This window comes from Bos indicus, chromosome 1, assembly GCF_029378745.1.
Source record: "Bos indicus isolate NIAB-ARS_2022 breed Sahiwal x Tharparkar chromosome 1, NIAB-ARS_B.indTharparkar_mat_pri_1.0, whole genome shotgun sequence".
In the NCBI taxonomy this organism is placed as follows: Eukaryota; Metazoa; Chordata; class Mammalia; order Artiodactyla; family Bovidae; genus Bos; species Bos indicus.
This window is the reverse complement of record NC_091760.1, coordinates 22,993,130-23,011,595: the sequence shown is the minus strand read 5'-3', so window position 1 is coordinate 23,011,595 and position 18,466 is coordinate 22,993,130. Positions and strand designations below refer to the sequence as shown.

Below are 18,466 nucleotides of genomic sequence, written 5' to 3'. Positions count from 1 at the left end.
GAGGCAGCCCCATACAACCTAAAGAAGAGGCCTCAGAATGAAACCTACCTTGACGGCACCTTGATCTTGAGCCTTCTAGCCTCCAGATCTGTGGGAAATAAATTTCTGTTGTGTAAACCACCCAATCTATGACATTTTGTTATGGCAGCCTAAGCAGACTAATACAGGCAGTTTTATCAATCTCATCATCCTGTTTGGTTTTGAACAAGTTTGTCAGCTTCAAGGTTCAAATCTACTTACCAAGAAGCATGACGTAACACTTCCGTGGATAGTAATAAAAGTATACTTAAAAAAAAAAATCTTGAAAAATCATCTTGCAAAGAGAGGGATTAATTAGAAGCAAACAGCATTCCTTTGGGTATGTAACTGCATGCTTGCTAAGTCACATCCAACTCTTAGTGACCCTATGGAACATAGCCCATCAAGCTCCTCTGTCCATGGGCTTCTCCAGGAAAGAATACTGGAGTGGGTTGCTGTGCCTTTCTCCAAGAGATTTTCTCGATCCGGGGGTCAAAGCTGTGTCTCATATCTCCATCTCCTGCATTGGCAGGCAAGTTCTTTACCACTAATGCCACCTGGGAAGCCCCCTTTTACCAACAATGTATTGAATCTTTGGATATTGAATATTGGATTTAGACCTCATTACAAATGAATTTAACAATTCTATATTTATGTTTTAGCTTGCATTGGAGCAGGAAAAGGAAGAAAAAAGATTTCAAACAGATAAGTTTCAGATCTAAACTCTCTTGTAAAATCATTATCACCATTGTCTTGGTGTTTAAATTTTCCATTTTTGATACATGTTTTTGTTTTATTTTACAAAAAAGAAATAGTCTGTTATTTCTACTTTATTATATACTTCATGTGAGAATAAATAAAACTATCATAAAGCTTTGATTTACTCATTAGGAGAAATATGAATAACATTTTAAAAGCTGAATGACTACCCTTTCATCCTGCCTTTCTAAACAATCACCTTTTCCTCAGTGATTTACTGAAAATGAAGACTAGATCCATGGAGAAACATATGTACTCAGAGATACACATATACATGTTCTTTATATTTATTAATATAAATCCATGTATATTTGTGCATATGTAATATGTTATACATATATATATAATTTTTATCTGCTTGGTTTAGGGGCCAAGATTCTACTCACTTTTCAGAAAACTCTAGGAAGTATTTAATTTTAGAAAGGCATATAGAACAGGACAGCTCAGAATGGACTAGTCGCTTCCAAGTGCCAAATAGCCACTATGGATAGAGGATACCCTATTTGTATCTTTTCTGGTGGCTTAGTGGTAAAGAGAAGGCAATGACACCCCACTCCAGTACTCTTGCCTGGCAAATCCCATGGACGGAGGAGCCTGGTAGGCTGCAGTCCATGGGGTAGCTAAGAGTCAGACACGACTGAGCAACTTCACTTTCACATTTCACTTTCATGCATTGGAGAAGGAAATGGCAACCCACTCCAGTGTTCTTCCCTGGAACGCCCCCAGGGAAGGGGGCGCCTGGTGGGCTGCCATCTCTGGGGTCGCACAGAGTTGGACACGACTGAAGTGACTTAGCAGCAGCAGCAGTGGTAAAGAACCTGCCTGGCAATGCAGGAGACATTGCAGGAGATGCGATTCAATCCCTGGGTCAGGGAGATCCCCTGGAGGAGGGCATGGCAACCCACTCCAGTGGGATTCTTGCCTGGAGAATCCCATGGACAGAGGAGCCTGGTAGGTTACAGTCCACGGGGTTGTAAAAAGAGTTGGAAATGACTGAGTGACTAAACAACACCACCAACATTAAGGACATATGCATGTACTTGCAATTTTCTGTACATTTTCAATTTTTCAAAATAAAAAGTTTGAGCGAAAAGACATGTAGAAATATTCCAATCACATTCCTTCGGTTTCAAATAGTTTACTATTTTTAATCCCTGCAGTGTGTTAGTCACTCAGTCATGTCTGACTCTTTGTGACGCCATGGACGGTAGCCCACAGGGCCCCTCTGCCCATGCAGAGGACATGTTTAATCCACTGGCATTTTTGCTTTTTGAGCAGTGGTATCCCCTTGGACCATATTATGGTCTTTCTATTCTTTGCATAGTTTCGTGGCTCTTAAAAAATGATGTCACATGTAATAAGCAAACTAACCACTGGTGACACTAAAATGGGAAAGGGGTCCTTGGCATGCCTCAAAAAGTCCTGTATATAATTTTTAAATCAAAGCTGCAATTTATGGTCCAGTGAGCAAGATGGTGTCTTGCTAGATTGCTCTGCCGATGAGAACTCGTCATTCTTGTCATGAACCAGAATCACCATTTCTGCACTTTGGTTCTGGGAGGCAGACGTCTTCTCTGACCTCGTCCGTGTCCTCTGACAAGGAGACAAATTTCAGCTTGTCCAAGAAAAGATACCCTCTGCTGCTCGTTGCTTGGGAGGGAAAACACAGTCTCCTTCCTAGGAGACAATGAAATAAGAATTGAGTCCCAAAGAATATATAAAGACTCTTCATTTTCAACTGGTCAGCCTTTCATTTTTAGCCTGAATGCAGCCTTGCCCTGAGAGATGGGGCGGGGGGTGACAAGCGGCTGAATTTCCCCTTCTTGCTCAAGCAGTCATTTATTCTGACAACAGCATCTTTTCAGTAATAAGAAATCAGTTCTAATTTCCCCAGTTTACTTAACAAAAATATGGACTACTTGTTGATAGGACTGCTACATTTCTTGTGTGCATGTGTGATCTAAAATGCTAAGTTTGGGGGATGGGGAAAAACACAGAGAAACAGCTTTTACTGGGGGAGAAAATATTTGTAGCAGTAAAGCAGCTACTCTAATTTGAATAGAACAAAGCCATCTTGAACTTCTTGTTCTTTTCAAGTACCTTTCCAGCATACCTGAGTTCTCACAGTCCTGGAGAATCATTTGAAACAAGAAAACTTTGTGATTGTTTTAAAACTTCAAAACTCCTGCCAGGATTGGCTCTAAATATCAGAGAGGTCCTTGTGGAAGAAGACCTAAAGATATCTTGTAAAACCGGCTATGAGCTGCATAGGCAGAGCTTTAAGATAAAAGTTAAGGACAAAAACTTATTTTAGCTCCTCAAACAAAGGAAGGAAGAAAGACACTTTGTTCCTGATTCAGAAAAAAATGTTATTTAAGTGTAATGAAATTTATGAGCAGATAACACTCTATTAGTGAGTCTTTATAAATTTTATCACTATTCTCAATTAAGAATATGTAAAATACTGGTGTTGCTTAGTCGTGTCCGACTCTGCAATGCCATGGACTGCAGCTCACCAGGCTCCTCTAGGTCAATGTGTAAGTGTATTTAGTTCCCAGCTTGAAGTTTAAAGATAATCCCTGCATACTCTCTATTTATATCTTTTAAAATTGAATATAATATTTATTCAGGTTATTTTTTTCTGATTCAATCTTCAGTGAGGAAAAATATAATTGTCTTCCTGGGGAATCAGAGATTTCACACTAGCTTTAATAAAATCAATTTCATCACTAGATATAGAATATTTCCCTAAGGGTCACAAAAAGCTGACGTTGATTCATCTTCGTCAAAACAGAGAAGTTGTTAAAGGAAAGAACTGATATGAGAGTTCTTCCCACTAACTGAATGAACACAGAGGAATGAATAAGATGAACTGTACGTATAAACATACATAGAGTCCTTTTCTCCTCGTCTGTCTCTTGCTCTGCTCTCTCCTCAGAACTGTCGGCAAGAGCAGACATACTGAGAAGTCAACTCAGCTGAGTGATACTGAAACTTGAAGGAAAAAGAAACTTGATGTGCAAATATACTATTGTTCAACAGCTTTGCAGGTGATTTTATTACCTTAAGACATCATGGTTTCTGTCTCCTCTCTCTGTGTCATTTCTCTGTCATTGTCTTTCTCTCACACACTCACCCAGAGGGGCACACATATTGATACCTGGTGGGGAATTTCTTAAAGTTATTTCTTCTCCAAACCGAGAAAAGTCAAAGACCCGGCTCCATTAAATGAATAATCACTTCTTAATATTTAAAATGAACAATCTGAGGATTCTACCAAAGTAATACAGTTGACCCTTGAACAACACAGGTTTGAGCTGTACGGGTCCACTTATGAATGGATCTTTTTTAAAAATAAATACGTACTACAGTACTACAGTAGCTCAGTTGGTAAAGAATCTGCCTGCAATGCAGGAGACCCAGGTTTGATCCCTGTGTTGGGAAGATCCTTGGAGAAGGAAATGGCAACCCTTTCCGGTATTCTTGCCTAGAAAATCCTTGGTACAGAGAAGCCTGGTGGGCTACAGTCCATGGGGTTCACAAGAAATAGGACATGACTTAGCAACTAAGCCACTACCACAGTGCTACATGATCCATGCTGGCTGAGTTTGTGGATGCAGAGCCCTGAATAGGGAAGGCCAGCTGTGAAGTTATATTCAGATTTTCAATGGAGAGGGTTTGGGCCCCGCTAAGTCTACAGAGTTTAAGGGGACACATAAGAAGCCTTCTTTTTCACTTCCCCTTGCCAAAAACAGACATGGGAAGCATGGCACACATGCACAAAATTTTAATGCAATAATTCTAGTTTCCACTTTGTCCCAATAAATGTAGACATAACAACTTTAATCTAGCTCTTCATTCTGTGTACCAAATTCAAACATTCTACCAAAAATCTTCAGGCATTTTCTGACTAAAAACATCGTTTTCCCCCTTAAGGCTAAGTAAGCCCTATGGGTAAATAGGAAACTTGTAAAACTGGTTCTACTAGCAAACTATAAAACTTTCATGCCCTATTTACCACATTAGAAAAGAGCAACGTTCTCCTTTTTTCTCATTCTCGTTTTAGCCTGAACACATGGCTTTTTCTGAAGCTCTGCCAGGTTCAGGTCAGATACTATTAGGGCAGTGATGACTGTGGGTTAAGGCACATACTGCCCCCATGGTTTCACCTGTGAGAGCCCTTTAAAGTCTCTATCTGGCCCTGTTCTCATGTGAATGCATTTGTGTGAGCAATCTCTGGACGATATTAAGTAGTTGTATCAACAATAAGTGTTGGTGATGCTTATCTCTCTATTTCTCTGGATTCTAGCACGCGAGACTTTTGAGATGACCTACTAAGATAAAATCTAAGTGACACATGTTACAGAAAAAAGGCACAATTTGACTGGAAAAGACTTAAGAAGTGATCGTGAAGGTTACTTTCTGCAACACTAGCAATCCAGTGCGACTGCTCTCCTAGTGCTTATTTTAGAACCCTGGCTAAATTCTTGGTGTTTGACTCACTGGAACAAAGAGTGAATCAAACACAAGGAATTTAGAATTTATTAGCTGGTAAGATCCCATGAGTTTAGAATACTCAATGAAGACTATATGTATTTTTTTAAAAAGGTGGTGGGGGGGTGTTTCTGTTCAATTAAAATTTTTAATTGAATTATAGCTGATTTATAATGCTTTATTAATTTCTGTCACAAAGTGACTCACAAATATATTCTTTTCCATTATGGTTTATCATGGGATATTGAATATAGATGCCTATACAGAAGGGCTTTGTTGTTTATCCATTCGATAAACTTACATCTGCTAAACCCAATCTCCAGCTCCGTACTTCCCCCAGCTGCCTCCCTCTTTGGTTCAAAAAAACGTTTTTAGTTCACTCATTTCTGAGGAAGTGAAAACATCTCGGTAGTTCAACTCTTGCCCTACACTGCCTCCCTCACCTTTGACCTACCTATCTTTCATCCTTCTCTCCTGTGCTCCTAACCTTTTTCCTCCCCATCAAATATATGATGGAGAGAGGGTGAAAAGTCAGGACTTGATCATTTTCAGTCTCATCATCAGCCCTGACCTAAATGCTCTTGAAGTTTTTCCTAGTCAGATCAAGTAGCTGTCCATATTATTTAAACTACTAAACAAATATCCCTGAAAATGTAGTGGTTGAAATAAAATACAAGTGAATTTATCTTTTAACTAACAATCTGAGAGGGAAAGGAGATAGTGGGGAGACCCCGCTCCACTCAGTCATGCAGGAACCCCACCCCGAATGAGACTAATCCTTCCATCTTCAACATGTGGTTCTTAAGGTCCATCCTGTCCATGGGAAAGAAAAATAAAAGCTGTAGAAGTGAGCGTGCAAGTTTTCAAGGCAAGTCTTGAGTGGCATCTATCACTTTTGCTCACACTCTCTGGAGAGAGCTTAGTGTTAGGGTCACAACCAGCGGCAGAGGAAGCAGGAAAATACAGTCGTTGGCTGGAACGCTTCATCCCAATTATGACATGATCTTACTTCAGAAGCAGTGGAGCGCAGATTGGGGTGGACAACTTGTAATCTCAACCACACCTTTCTAGGTGGCACTAGTGATGAAGAACCCACCTGCCAATGCAGGAGATGTAAGCAACGTAGGTTCAATCCCTGGGTCGGGAAGATCCCTGAAGCGGGAAAGGCACCACTTCAGTAGTCTTGGGAAATCCTATGGACAGAGGAGCCCGGTGGGCTACAGTCCATAGGGTCACAAAGAGTTGAACACAGCAGAGAGTGTGAGCACGGCACAGGGTAAGATGCAGGTTCAAGAATCAATTGTTCTGGGCCCTTTGCCCATTGGCTCCTGCCAATGCAGGAGATGTAAGAAACACAGGTTCGATCCCTGGGTCGGGAAGATCCCTGAAGCGGGAAAGGCACCACTTCAGTTGTCTTGCTCGGGAAATCCCACGGACAGAGGAGCCTGGTGGGCTACAGTCCATGGGGTCACAAAGAGTTGAACACAACAGAGAGTGTGAGCACAGCACAGGGTAAGATGCAGGTTCAAGAATCAATTGTTCTGGGCCCTTTGCAGAGCAAAGTATTCCTATATATTATTCATCTGTAATGACAATGTATTTTCTTGATCTCATAAATTAGTGTATACTCTTATTTCCTAGATGAGTTATGAGAGTAAAATAAGAAAATATATCTGAAAGCTGTTTGGAAAAGATAAAAATATTTATATTTTTAGTGTCTAATACTAACATATTTTAGTCTATATTTAGTCTAACACTATATTTTAGTGTTAGAAATTAAATTAAATTATTCTTTCATTGGACTATTACTCAGTTATAAAAAATAAAAAAATAACACCATTTTCAGCAATATGGATGGACCTAGAGATTATCAATGGCACCCCACTCCAGTACTCTTGCCTGGAAAATCCCATGGACGGAGGGGCCTGGGGTGCTGCAGTCCATGGGGTCGCTAGGAGTCAGACATGACTGAGCAACTTCACTTTCACTTTTCACTTTCATGCATTGGAGAAGGAAATGGCAACCTACTCCAGTGTTCTTCCCTGGAGAATCCCAGGGATAGGGGAGGCTGGTGGGCTGCCGTCTCTGGAGTCGCACAGAGTCGGACACGACTGAAGTGACTTAGCAGCAGCAGCAGCAGAGATTATCATACTAAGTAAAGTCAGACAAAGACAAATACCACATGATATCATTTACATGTGGAATCTAAAATATGATACAAATGAACTTATTTATGAAACAGAAATAGATGCACAAACACAGAGAACTCACTTGTGGTTGTCAAATAGCGGGGTGGGAGGGAGGGATGGATTTGGAGTTGGGGATTAACAGATATGCACTACTGTATATAAAGTAAATAAGCAACAAGCTCCTACTGTACATCATAGGAAACTATTTTCAATATCTTGTAGTAACCTATAATGGAAAAGGATGTGAAAAAGAATATATATATACATATATATACACACAGACACACACACACACACATATATATATATGTACACATAAATGAATCAGTTTGCCGTATACCAAAACATTGTAAATCAACTATACTTCAATATAAAAAATATCATTCCTTCATTGTTCAAATCTAAGACTGAGTGTGAACCTATGAAGCCAATGCCCAGCATTTCCACATTCAGATAAAACATGACTAACAGATAGACTGAAAAAAAGCAATCTTCAAACAGAGTCCAAACAGAAAGTATATAAGTAAGGGTTGAATATATATCACAGTTAAGCTAGGACACTTCTGTTGAAAATGGGTCTGAAATGTAAAGGCAGGTTTATCAATATAGATAGCAAATTTTATTCGAGTCAGTATCACAGCTCAGTGAACATCAAAACTGACTACACTTCTTGTAGCATCACTGAAGTTTGGAGGATCAATGAAGTTTGAAGGCAAAACATAAAATAAAAGCCTACAGAATGCTAAGAAAGACCCCCAGTGAATGGACATTGGGTAGAGAGTGTCAGAAGAAGACTCAAGTTTTGTCAAGGGAGTACAGGCAAAGTTGAAGGACAAATAAGAGACAGAGCACACCCCTTCAGTGGGATCACATAAAAATGCAAATCATGGCAGGATATAATATGTTAGACTCTGTTTTTTAAGAAGTTTAAAATAAAGATAGAGAACTCCATGCCCAACCTCACATAATAACCCAGATCAATACTCTGATATGTCATGGAAAGAGAGACCAGCTAAGGTTAGGTAATGGAGGTGACCTGACCCATTGACCTTAGACAGTCAACGTTCTGCCATTAAATGTCAGATCAATTCCCAATGACTTAAACATTACCCAAAAGCCTCTAGTTTCCTGTAATCTTTAATAAAAAAAAAAGCAAACTTCAAACACTACCATTTTCAAGAGTCTAAGGAATTACTATTTACTATATTAGCTTAATCCATCTTGCTTGCTCAATTTTTAGAATTCTTGTCTCAATTGTTTTCTAACATTTACAAAGCAGTGCCTGCATTTTTAAAAACTCTATATTACTATCTTTAACTTATGTTTATATCTATCTTTTTATATTCAGGAAATAACTTTTCTTTCTGGGATCTTATAAACAACTTACCATAGACTGTCCATTTTCTCATACCACTGTTACCAGAATTATCCTTATATTGCAATTACATGTGAAAAGGTTTTTCTCCCTTTAGGTCAAGGATGGCCCATGTTCAATTGATCTTTTATCCATATGATGCCTTGCATTTGTAGGTGGTGCTAGTGGTAAAGAACCCACTTGCCAATGCAGGAGGTATAGAAGACACAGGTTCGATCTCTGGGTCAGGAAGATCCCTTAGAGAAGGGCATGGCAACCCGCTCCAGTATTCTCGGAAGAATCCCATGGACAGAGGAGCCTGGAGGGCTACAGTGCAGGGGTCACAAAGAGTCGGACACAACCGAAGTGACTTAGCATGCACGCAGTACATAAATTAGCACAACTTTAGCCCAACTCCATTTCCCTCAACTCAAGGCAGTGCGAGGGAGATGAGAAGAAGGTCCACCTATATGGCTGCTATAAATTTGTGGGGGAAACTCCTAATTTTCCTCTTGGGGGTATGATGAACCAGTTTCTTTAATCCTTCACAAGGAACATCAAATCTAGTTTTCAATACTCTATCAAAGGTAAAGGTCGGAAAACATCTAGGGTATGCCCTATGCCTAGAAGTCCGTAATAAACAGTCATTTAGCGGTGATAATCCCAAGCTTACTCTTTTATATCTCAGGGATCATCCAACGATCTCTGTGTCCAAAGACTGACAGATCTGTTTGATGGGCATGATCCATGTTATTTGGATGACCAATTCAATGAATCAATGAGCCAACTGCCATCTCTAAACACCAGCAAATTTCCAGCTGGAATCTGGCAGCCTGAAGATGTCACTTGCACTAGGTGTGACAAATTGTAATCTAAAAGAACACCTAATTTAGATCCTAGTCCACTTTTTTCAGAGCTGCTGGGGGAAAGAAGGGAGAAGATTACAGCTCTTTGCACTCCCAACATCCCCCATCCATTGTACCTGCTGTACAATTACTGCTGCCATGCTTGCCAAAGTGCCATTAAGGTTTCTGGAGCTCCTGGCACTTGGGTAGATATTCTACTTAATCACCAAAGATGACTTCTGCTTGCCAGCGGGGTGCCTCCAACCAAAGGAAAAATATCAGACAGATAAATGCAGATCTATTTTTTTTTTCTAAATGTATAGAGAAAGAAGACAGAGAACAAGGACTTTTTGGGAGACCTCTTGTGTGCTGGGTGAACTTTACTCTTGTTCATTTTTGCTCTTTTTTTTTTAAGAGTAAAAACTTCAGTAAGAACTTAAAAAAAAAATGTTATCATCAATTCAAACAATCATGCCAAAAGAGGTCATATTGCCAGAGACAATAGGCAGCTGTAGAGAATCCATCAGGCTTCCACTGCCTCTGGGAGCAAGGTCTTCGTTTGTCAGCTGAGTTAGGATTGTTGGGAGAGGCAGCAAAGGTATTTAGTGCCCACTGCCCTCCCACTGACCTCAAGTGTGGCTGCAGCAGCTCAGAAATGGGGTGTGGGGCTTGGCCACACGTCACAGCACTCGGACTCTCCTACCTGCAGGGGGGTCTTTGGGCTTGTCTTGAGGTGAGTCTTCACTGCAGATAATTCACATACTGACTCATTTGGCACTGGAACTCTGGGTTGTGCTTGACTCTCTGTTCTTCTTCTGTTGCCTTAAGGTACAGATACTTTTAAAAAAGAAAAATGAGTAAATTTTAACAAACATTATCATCATCACCCTGAATTGAGCCATCAGTAATTTGCTCTAGCCCATCACTGAGAATAGAGGCATAAACATTTTTTTTTAATTTCACAAGTACAACATTTCTTCTTTGCATTGTGATGTTTTCCATTGTAGGCAGAAGTAGGTGGCAGACAAAACCCAGCCCTTATTTCTTTCCTTTCTAGATGTTGATCAAAGTGTCAGTGAGGCAATATGACTTGTTTTATGATGACAGTCCCTGCTCTGCTTGGTGACCTGTGACCTCCCTCCTCAGGGGATCTTGAGGTTAACATGAAGGCACACCGGACATCTCCACAGGAATGTGGCAAGAATTAAGTGAATGTATGGGCCTTACCGAGCAGGGAAAACAACTGGGTAATTTTGCCCACCAAAAACCCCGAAGCAGAGTTATTTGCAGCCCACTGGTCTGTGACATCAATCACCTGACCAGAGATATTCATATTAGTGCCATCTCTTGCTTAAATAGTAATCACCTGCCTTGTCCGGCCCTAGGAGGAGGGAGAAGAACAGAGGAAGTCGTGAAGCAGAAGTAGGTTAGTGCTAGCGGGAGAGCTGGGTGGGTAAATGTCTGTGACGTGATCAGAGTCAATTACAGCTGTTGACACTTTATCCAGGCAGTGACCCCAGGCCCTGGTTATAGAGGGCCTGAACAGACAGGTCTCTAGCCAGCCAGCCATGGTGCTCTCATTCCCTTCTCCCCTCTACAGCTATCTCAGCAGGAGGGCTTCAGGAAGGATCTTACAGTCACATCCCCCTTGCTTCTTGGAACCAGGAAATGAGAAAATCATTGCTCACCCCACTCCAAACTTGCCTCATCTCGAAGCTCTGTATCAGCTCTGAGGTTTGCAATCACACCAGGAGGATCTCTTCTGTAGAAGCAAAGAAGGACAGAATGTTGGAAGGGAGCTCTCCTTGACAGATGGGAATGAGAGCGGTGTGAGTAACTAACTGGAGGCAATAAAGGTGTTAGCAAATAGCAGGATGGAAGAGCGGCCCCCGGGATGACTGGCTCTGTTACACGCGGTGTGTTGTAAGGGCACCAGCAAGAGCTGCCTGTCTCAGCTTTGGTGTGAAGAGCATGTGGCTCCCCCAGATTCGCAACATCCTTGTGGGCTTTCTCAGAAGCATAAGCACCGGCTGAGCCCCCATCCAACTGAGGGGGCTTCCATGTCTTTCTTGCCCTCCTTTCTAATGCCTATTCTCCAGGTCTTCCCTCCTTTCTTTGTCCTGGTTCTTTTGTTCTTTTCCCTGGTCCTTACGTCTCATTACATGATATTCCCACTTTTCCTTTGAGATTTTTGTCTTTTCTTAAAGCAAGGAGAGCCTCATCTTCAATGCCAAACCCAGCATCATGTAACCAATCACCCAAAAATCACAACCATATAGGCCCTGCCCTCTGTGTTAAGAAAACCCAGCTGTTGCTGAGAATTGTGTATCTATACAGTGTTTACACATGAACGTAGCAGGAATTCTTAAGGCTGAGATGCCATTGAACCAAAAAATGTCATAACACAAAGGAGTCTTACGGACTTATTACCGCCTCCCAACTACATTCCATCTGACAACCAAGCAAATCACGACTTGGGAAAGTTAAATAAGTTTTCAAGCTTACACAAAACAATTATGAAGAACACGGGCCTCTGGCCTCTCTAACTAGTGTGTGTGTGTGTGTGTGTGTGTGTTTCCATTTTATGATTTTTATCTTTTTTAATTTTTTATTTTATTGCTGCTGCTGCTGCTGCTGCTAAGTCACTTCAGTCATGTCCAACTCTATGCCACCCCATAGACGGCAGCCCACCAGGCCCGCCTCCCTCCCCAGTCCCTGGGATTCTCACTGGGGTATAGCCAATTAGCTATATTTTGATAGTTTCAGGTGAACAGCAAAGGGACTCAGCCATACATATGCATGCATCCATTCTCCCAAACCCCCTCCCATCCAGGCTGCCACATAACATTGAGCACAATTCCCTGTGCTATACAGTAGGTCCTTATTGGTTATGCATTTTAAATATATCAGTGTGTACATGACCATCCCAAACTCCCTAACTATCCTTTCCCCCCATCCTTCCCTCTCCCTGAGCAGGCAACCATATCACTTTATGAATTTTAACATAAAAATAAAAGTCGCAGATTCTCTAGACCCCTATGCTACCTAGGGAAATATTTCTTACCCCCAATCATGCTTGAATCCCTCTACAACAGAAGCAAACACAGCTACTGAATCAGGGAAGCTCTTCTGTTCTCCCGTGACGTGCCTGAGGGTAAGGAATTCTTGGGCCTCCCTGGTTCTCTATTCTCTTCACAGCTGAGGAGCCCGGATAGACCATCTAGGGTGGCTTCTAGTTCCAAAATTCAATGACCCTTTGAGTCTAACTTCTTTCATCAGAATACCTGTCATTTCTAGGTAAGTGGTGTTCTCAGTCTTTTCTGCTAAAGGAGGTTAAGTAAATAAAAAGGAAAGATTGGGCTCTGCTTTTGGCCTAAATTATAACTTCATGACAAGGGATGAAAGAAGTTAATAGCAATAAGAAAGCTTCCAAGGTCTACCATTTACAATTTAAATCCTTTACTTGGAAGGTTAAAAGTTCAAAGTTGAGTCATAGTCTGAGGTGGCTCTGCTCTTTCTTTTTAATTATCTGAGGTCAGGAAGTTAATAATACCAGAAATCCCCAGTGGAGACCTCTTGTGCACTGTGTGAACTTTAAACTTGCTCATTTTTTTTAAGGGTAAAAAGTTCAGAAAAAACACAGTGGACTTTTCCTCTTAGCCTCCACCCATTCATCCCCCAAGGTCAAAAGTTGAACTGTAAAACAGAAACCCTTGTTCTCTGATCCACATTTAAACAGATCACTTATTAAAAGGTAAACATTCCAAATGCAAGCCAAGATACAAAGTGAATCTGTTCAATAAAAATAAAAATATTGTAATAAAATGAGTCTTTGATCTTTATCACTTGTCTTGGAATTGAGCATCAGAATTTATTTTATTTTTTGAATCTCAGAGAAAGAGCAGTCACAAAAGCTCTTTCCTAACCGATCTCTGCCCTGAGATTGGCATATCTGGAAAAGATAAACCTAAGACATTTAAAAATAATTCTGTTTACAGTCTTATCTTAAGGCAATTTCTACAACTAATTTTACACCATTTTTTATTTGTTTGCTTGTTTTGCTCAAACAGGAGTTCAAGTGTGGTTTAAATCAGAAAGATTTAAAGGACTGAGGAATTAAGAGATGTTTGCTGAAAATGGTGGGGGATGTGGAAAAAATAAAGAAATGGTTGAATCAACACAATGAACCTCATGGGAACCATGGGTAGACTATATTTGAAATTTTCAGAATGTTAAAGCTCAAACATGAAGCCAAAAGGACAGCTGTACAGGCTTAAATATGTACAGCCAACCCTCCATATCCCTGGTTCCACATCTTTAGATTCAACCAACCGCAGATCAAAAATATTAAGAAAAAAAAATTCCAGAAAATCTTGCACATGTCAAGGCATGACTAGATTTATTTAATAAGTGTAAGACTAGCTTTCTTAAAGTAATAGTGGCAAATTTAGGAAGTAAGTCAGACAGAGAAAGAGAAATATCATATTATATAACATATGTGCAGAATCTAAAAAAAGAGTGAATAAAAATGAACTTATTTACAAAGCAGAAACAGACTTACAGACTTGAAGAAGGAACTTATGGTTATGGGGTGGGGTGAAGCGGGGTGGAGAGATAGACAGGGAGTTGGGGATTGACATGTAAACACTATCCTATTTGAGATAGATTGTTAAAGGTTGTTTTTATTGCTTCAAGTATTATTTTGACAACTTTAAATGCCAAAGATTTTGAGAAAAAAAAGTATGGAAAAGTCAGCTGAATATTAACCCAATCCAATTAGCTAGCTTAGAAAAGCTTCCTGAACCACCATCATATTAGGTTGTTATTGCATGCAACCCCTAAGTGTTCTTTTCTAATAAAGCAAATGATGTATGTGTCCATTTTCTTTTTCAGTGCACACCCTTTATGGGTGCTTTGATTAAAAAAAAAGCCCAATCTGGGAATGAATATCTGTTCCAAAATCTTTTAAGAAAGCACCTTTGTCACAATTTAACAAAATGAAGATAATACCACTTGCTTGTCTACCTTAATAATTTTTGTACCTGTCTAATGAGAAAACTACAGAAAATAGTGAGAACCTTGAAATGATATGCAATGAATACATTCATAGTAAATATTTTTCACTGATGCCAGTTTCAACAAATGTCTGTTAAGTTCTTGGACTTTCTGATTAATTTTAATGTGAAAACTAGAAGATACGGCTCCAAAGAAGTTGTGACCTAGACCATTTACACTGTATGTAATTTTCACAACATCCTCTGGGACTCCTGGATGCAGCTGGATGACCCAGACCCAGGAGTGACATGCCAGGAAGGAAGTGGGGAGAGCATTTGGGGCTACTTCCTCTTGTGAGGACTCCCCTCTCAACAGCTGTAAGGAAGGGTGGAAATTCCTTATGAGTCAAAGGGTGACTTCAAAGTAAAGGATGAAATTTGAGAGACATGATCATATTGATTAGGATGTTGACCAAGAGCAAATCACTGCATTTAGAAGTGTCCAGGGAAAAATCAGGTATTAAATAGAAGGTGAAGGGCATGTGGACATTGCTCACTTAGGCAGGTGTTACACTCGTGAGAATAACTTCTGGTTTCAATTTATCTTGTGAATATATTTCCATGAATATTTATGTTTCTTCTTCTTTAAGTCATGACTCTTTATTTGAACTAGTTGTTTTCAACCTTCTGTCTGACTGAATTCCATATATATTTTTTTTTTCTTTTCCTACAAACCACTTCATTTTATGAGGCTATTATATGGTAAGACCATGTTGTGTTCTGGACATACTTATCCTAAATGTTCTCATAGGAGAGAAATAGGACTAGATCCATGTGAAATCAACCCTACACAGCACTGTGAGGCATATTCTACAAGTGGTATGAACGAGGAGCCATGAGAACCCTGGGTCTTTGCCACACTTTTTCATGCTTTCTTGCCTTGCACTTTCTGATCAGTCCTCCTGGAAGACCTCGTTTGCCCTTGATTCCCGGGACTCTGTGCTCTGCCTCAATACTGCTCTTCCTTCACATCTCACCTCCTTCTACTTCTCTGAATGCAAGTGTCCCTTCCATAGCAATATACGCAGGCGGTGACATCAGAGTAACTATCTCACTATACTGAAATGTGCAGTTAATTTTGCTGCCTCCAACAATAAATTACAATCAAACTGAGAGAGAGAATTCCCATGCAATTCCCTGGGAACTTCTTCTTTAAAAACATAGAATGAAACCTGACAGGATTTAGTGTATACCTTAACGGATAGCAAAGATGAGCTGAGACTCAACAGGGTCTATGACAGACTGAATTTACAGAGTCCTGCTGGCTTTGCAGGACACCATTAGCACAACAGTTTCCACTTTTGCTGTGCTTTGCTATCCCCTGAGAACTTTAAAATATTCTTGATGTCTGGGTCCCAGGCCTAGATATTTTGAATTAATTGAACTGAGGTAGGGCAGGGTCATTAGGGTATTAAAACGCTCCTGGGGAAATCTGTGATGATAAGAACTGAAGAATATGGGCCAGTGTACAGGAAGATTCTCTTAAATGCATCCAGGAATTGTCAATGACATTGACATCCAGAAGTCACAAATGGACTGTTAATTTGAGGATAATTTATTTTCATAATTCTCTTGAAGAATAAGTCATTTACCCATCTGAACTGATTTAACAGTTCTCTGTTATCCTCAGGATAAAGTCTTGGCCAGTCAACATATTACATCAGCCTCAACACAAAATGGTCCCGTCTTTTTCTTCTTCCTTATTAATAACGTGTGTGCTCGACTCATGCAAAACTGCTTGCTATTCCCAGAGTGTGCCATGCAAACCCTTCCCATATCTTCCTATGGGTCTGTTTTTAGGAATACCTCTGCTCTTGTTCCTCCAGGTAATTCATATTTGTACTTTAAGATCCAACTCAGGCTCGTCTTTTCCTGAATGCCTTTACTAGTCGCCTTGGTTTTATAAAGTGCTTCTGCTCTGTGATGCACACAACTTAATTCACTGCTCAATTGTAGCAGTTAGCACATTGGCTTAAACTAGCTCTTTGCCTGCCACCGACTGGATTCTTAGACTCCCAAGGGCAGAAAATGTGTCATTTTTCTGGATCCCCTTTCTCCAGTATCCAGCAGAGTGTTTAATACATAGTAAATGCTATGTGAATGCTTGTTGAATGAATGAATAAAAGGATAGACAGATGGACAATAAAAATATGATCATATAAATAACTCCATTATTTATTTAACATCTAGAAAGACTCCCATGATATTCATCACTGAGGAGAGAGAATAATAACTTCCTGTTAGGTTTATTTCATATTCATCTTCCAGTGGTTGGAGACCCAGGAGCCTGAGCCAATTATAGAAGTAAGAGACACCAGGCCAGAGCAAGTGGCCCCAGGAAAAAGGATTACAATCACGACTTCCTTGGTTATGTTAGGATTTTCTAGTTAAAGAAATGGAAACAAACATTGACTCACAGTGTTTCAAAATTGTGACCTTTCTAGATGGTTGCTTAGTCCTGAGCCACGTCACTTTCCGTTTGTTCTTTCCTGCCCTCACGTTGGCCTTGGGGTCCTCTTCACAGAATCATGTTCAGTATCAATGCATTTGCTCCTCCCCTCCCAAGTTGGGTTGAAACTAAATTATATGCTCATAGCTTCTTAAAGCTAAAATAAATTTTAGGGAGACTTCCCTGGCAGTCTAGTGGCTAAGACTCCATGTACCCAATGCAGGGGGCCCAAGTTCAATCTGCGGTTAGGGAACTAGATCCCACATTTGTATCTGAGTTTGTAAAGCTCAACTAAAGATCCTTCATATGGCAAGAAGATGGAAGGTCTTGGGTGCCGCAACTAAGACACAGTGCAGCTGAATAAATATTAAAAAGTAAAATCAAATACATATACTTAAGATTTTTTAAAAATATCCCTTCTCCAGGGCAATCTTCCTGACCCAAGAATCAAACCCAGGTCCCCTGCATTGCAGGCAGATTCTTTACCATCTTTACTAGGGAAGTCCTTATACGCAGTTTAAAAAAATAAATAAGAGGATTATCTCATGCAGCCCCTCCATTTTGGAGACCTAGAAAGCTTGGGGGAGGTTCAGGGAATGCACCGTCTGTGACAATTAGTGGTGTAGCTGGGTGGTTCTGAACTCCATCAGCATACGAGGGCCAATAAGGTCACATCACCTGTAACATTCAAATCACTTAGGAACTTGGATTCCCTCTTAACATCTTCTGTGACTATTTCCACAAAGCCCCAGGGAGAGTCCATGTATGTTCAGAAACAAGCCAGTTGATAGTCATTTTCCCTGGCTGCTTCCCTAAGGCTGCTTGCTCTCTAGGTCCCTGCTCTGGGTCTCGGGTCTCTGTGCATAGTCCTCCTTGTGTACTATCATCTTCTGTAGAAATGCTCCCGGGTTGCCACATAGGATTCTTTGTGGGGAAGCATGTGTGTGGGGAGAGTGAGGGGTGGTTTGAAGGAGTGAGAGGAAGGGTGGGGGTGAGGGAAAGAAAAAATGTTGAAAAACAAGAAAAAACTCTCCCCTAGCTTTGGAGGTGCCTGTGTTATCTGTGGGCCAGAGCACTAGAATCTGGTATTCTAGAATTTGGCTCTAAAATCATATCTGGATTCCAAGCTTGTCCCTGCCACTTGCTATCTCTTTGACCTTCAGCAAGACATGAAACCTTTCTGAACCTAAATTTCTATCATTTCCTTCTTTAATATGGTGGGAATGCAAATTCCTTCTTCATAAGATTGTTGGAAGGATTAAATGTGCCCTGGCAGTGAGCACAGCAAGAAGATGGGAAGGATC

At 40.5% G+C, this 18,466-nt stretch overlaps 1 protein-coding gene across 2 annotated transcripts in view; it reads right to left on the bottom strand.

Moving 5' to 3' along the window:
• LOC139176037 (mothers against decapentaplegic homolog 7-like) overlaps positions 1-18,466 on the bottom strand; it is a 211,195-nt gene that overhangs the window by 12,338 nt on the left and 180,391 nt on the right. The window contains exons 4-5 of one of the 2 annotated variants that reach the window (XR_011565857.1): positions 11,348-11,421; positions 10,363-10,496 (exon numbers count right to left, since the gene is read on the bottom strand). The gene's annotated coding sequence lies outside the window, so the exon portion shown is untranslated. The remainder of the gene's footprint in view (positions 1-10,362; positions 10,497-11,347; positions 11,422-18,466) is intronic. The other variant, XR_011565858.1, reaches the window with a different exon arrangement.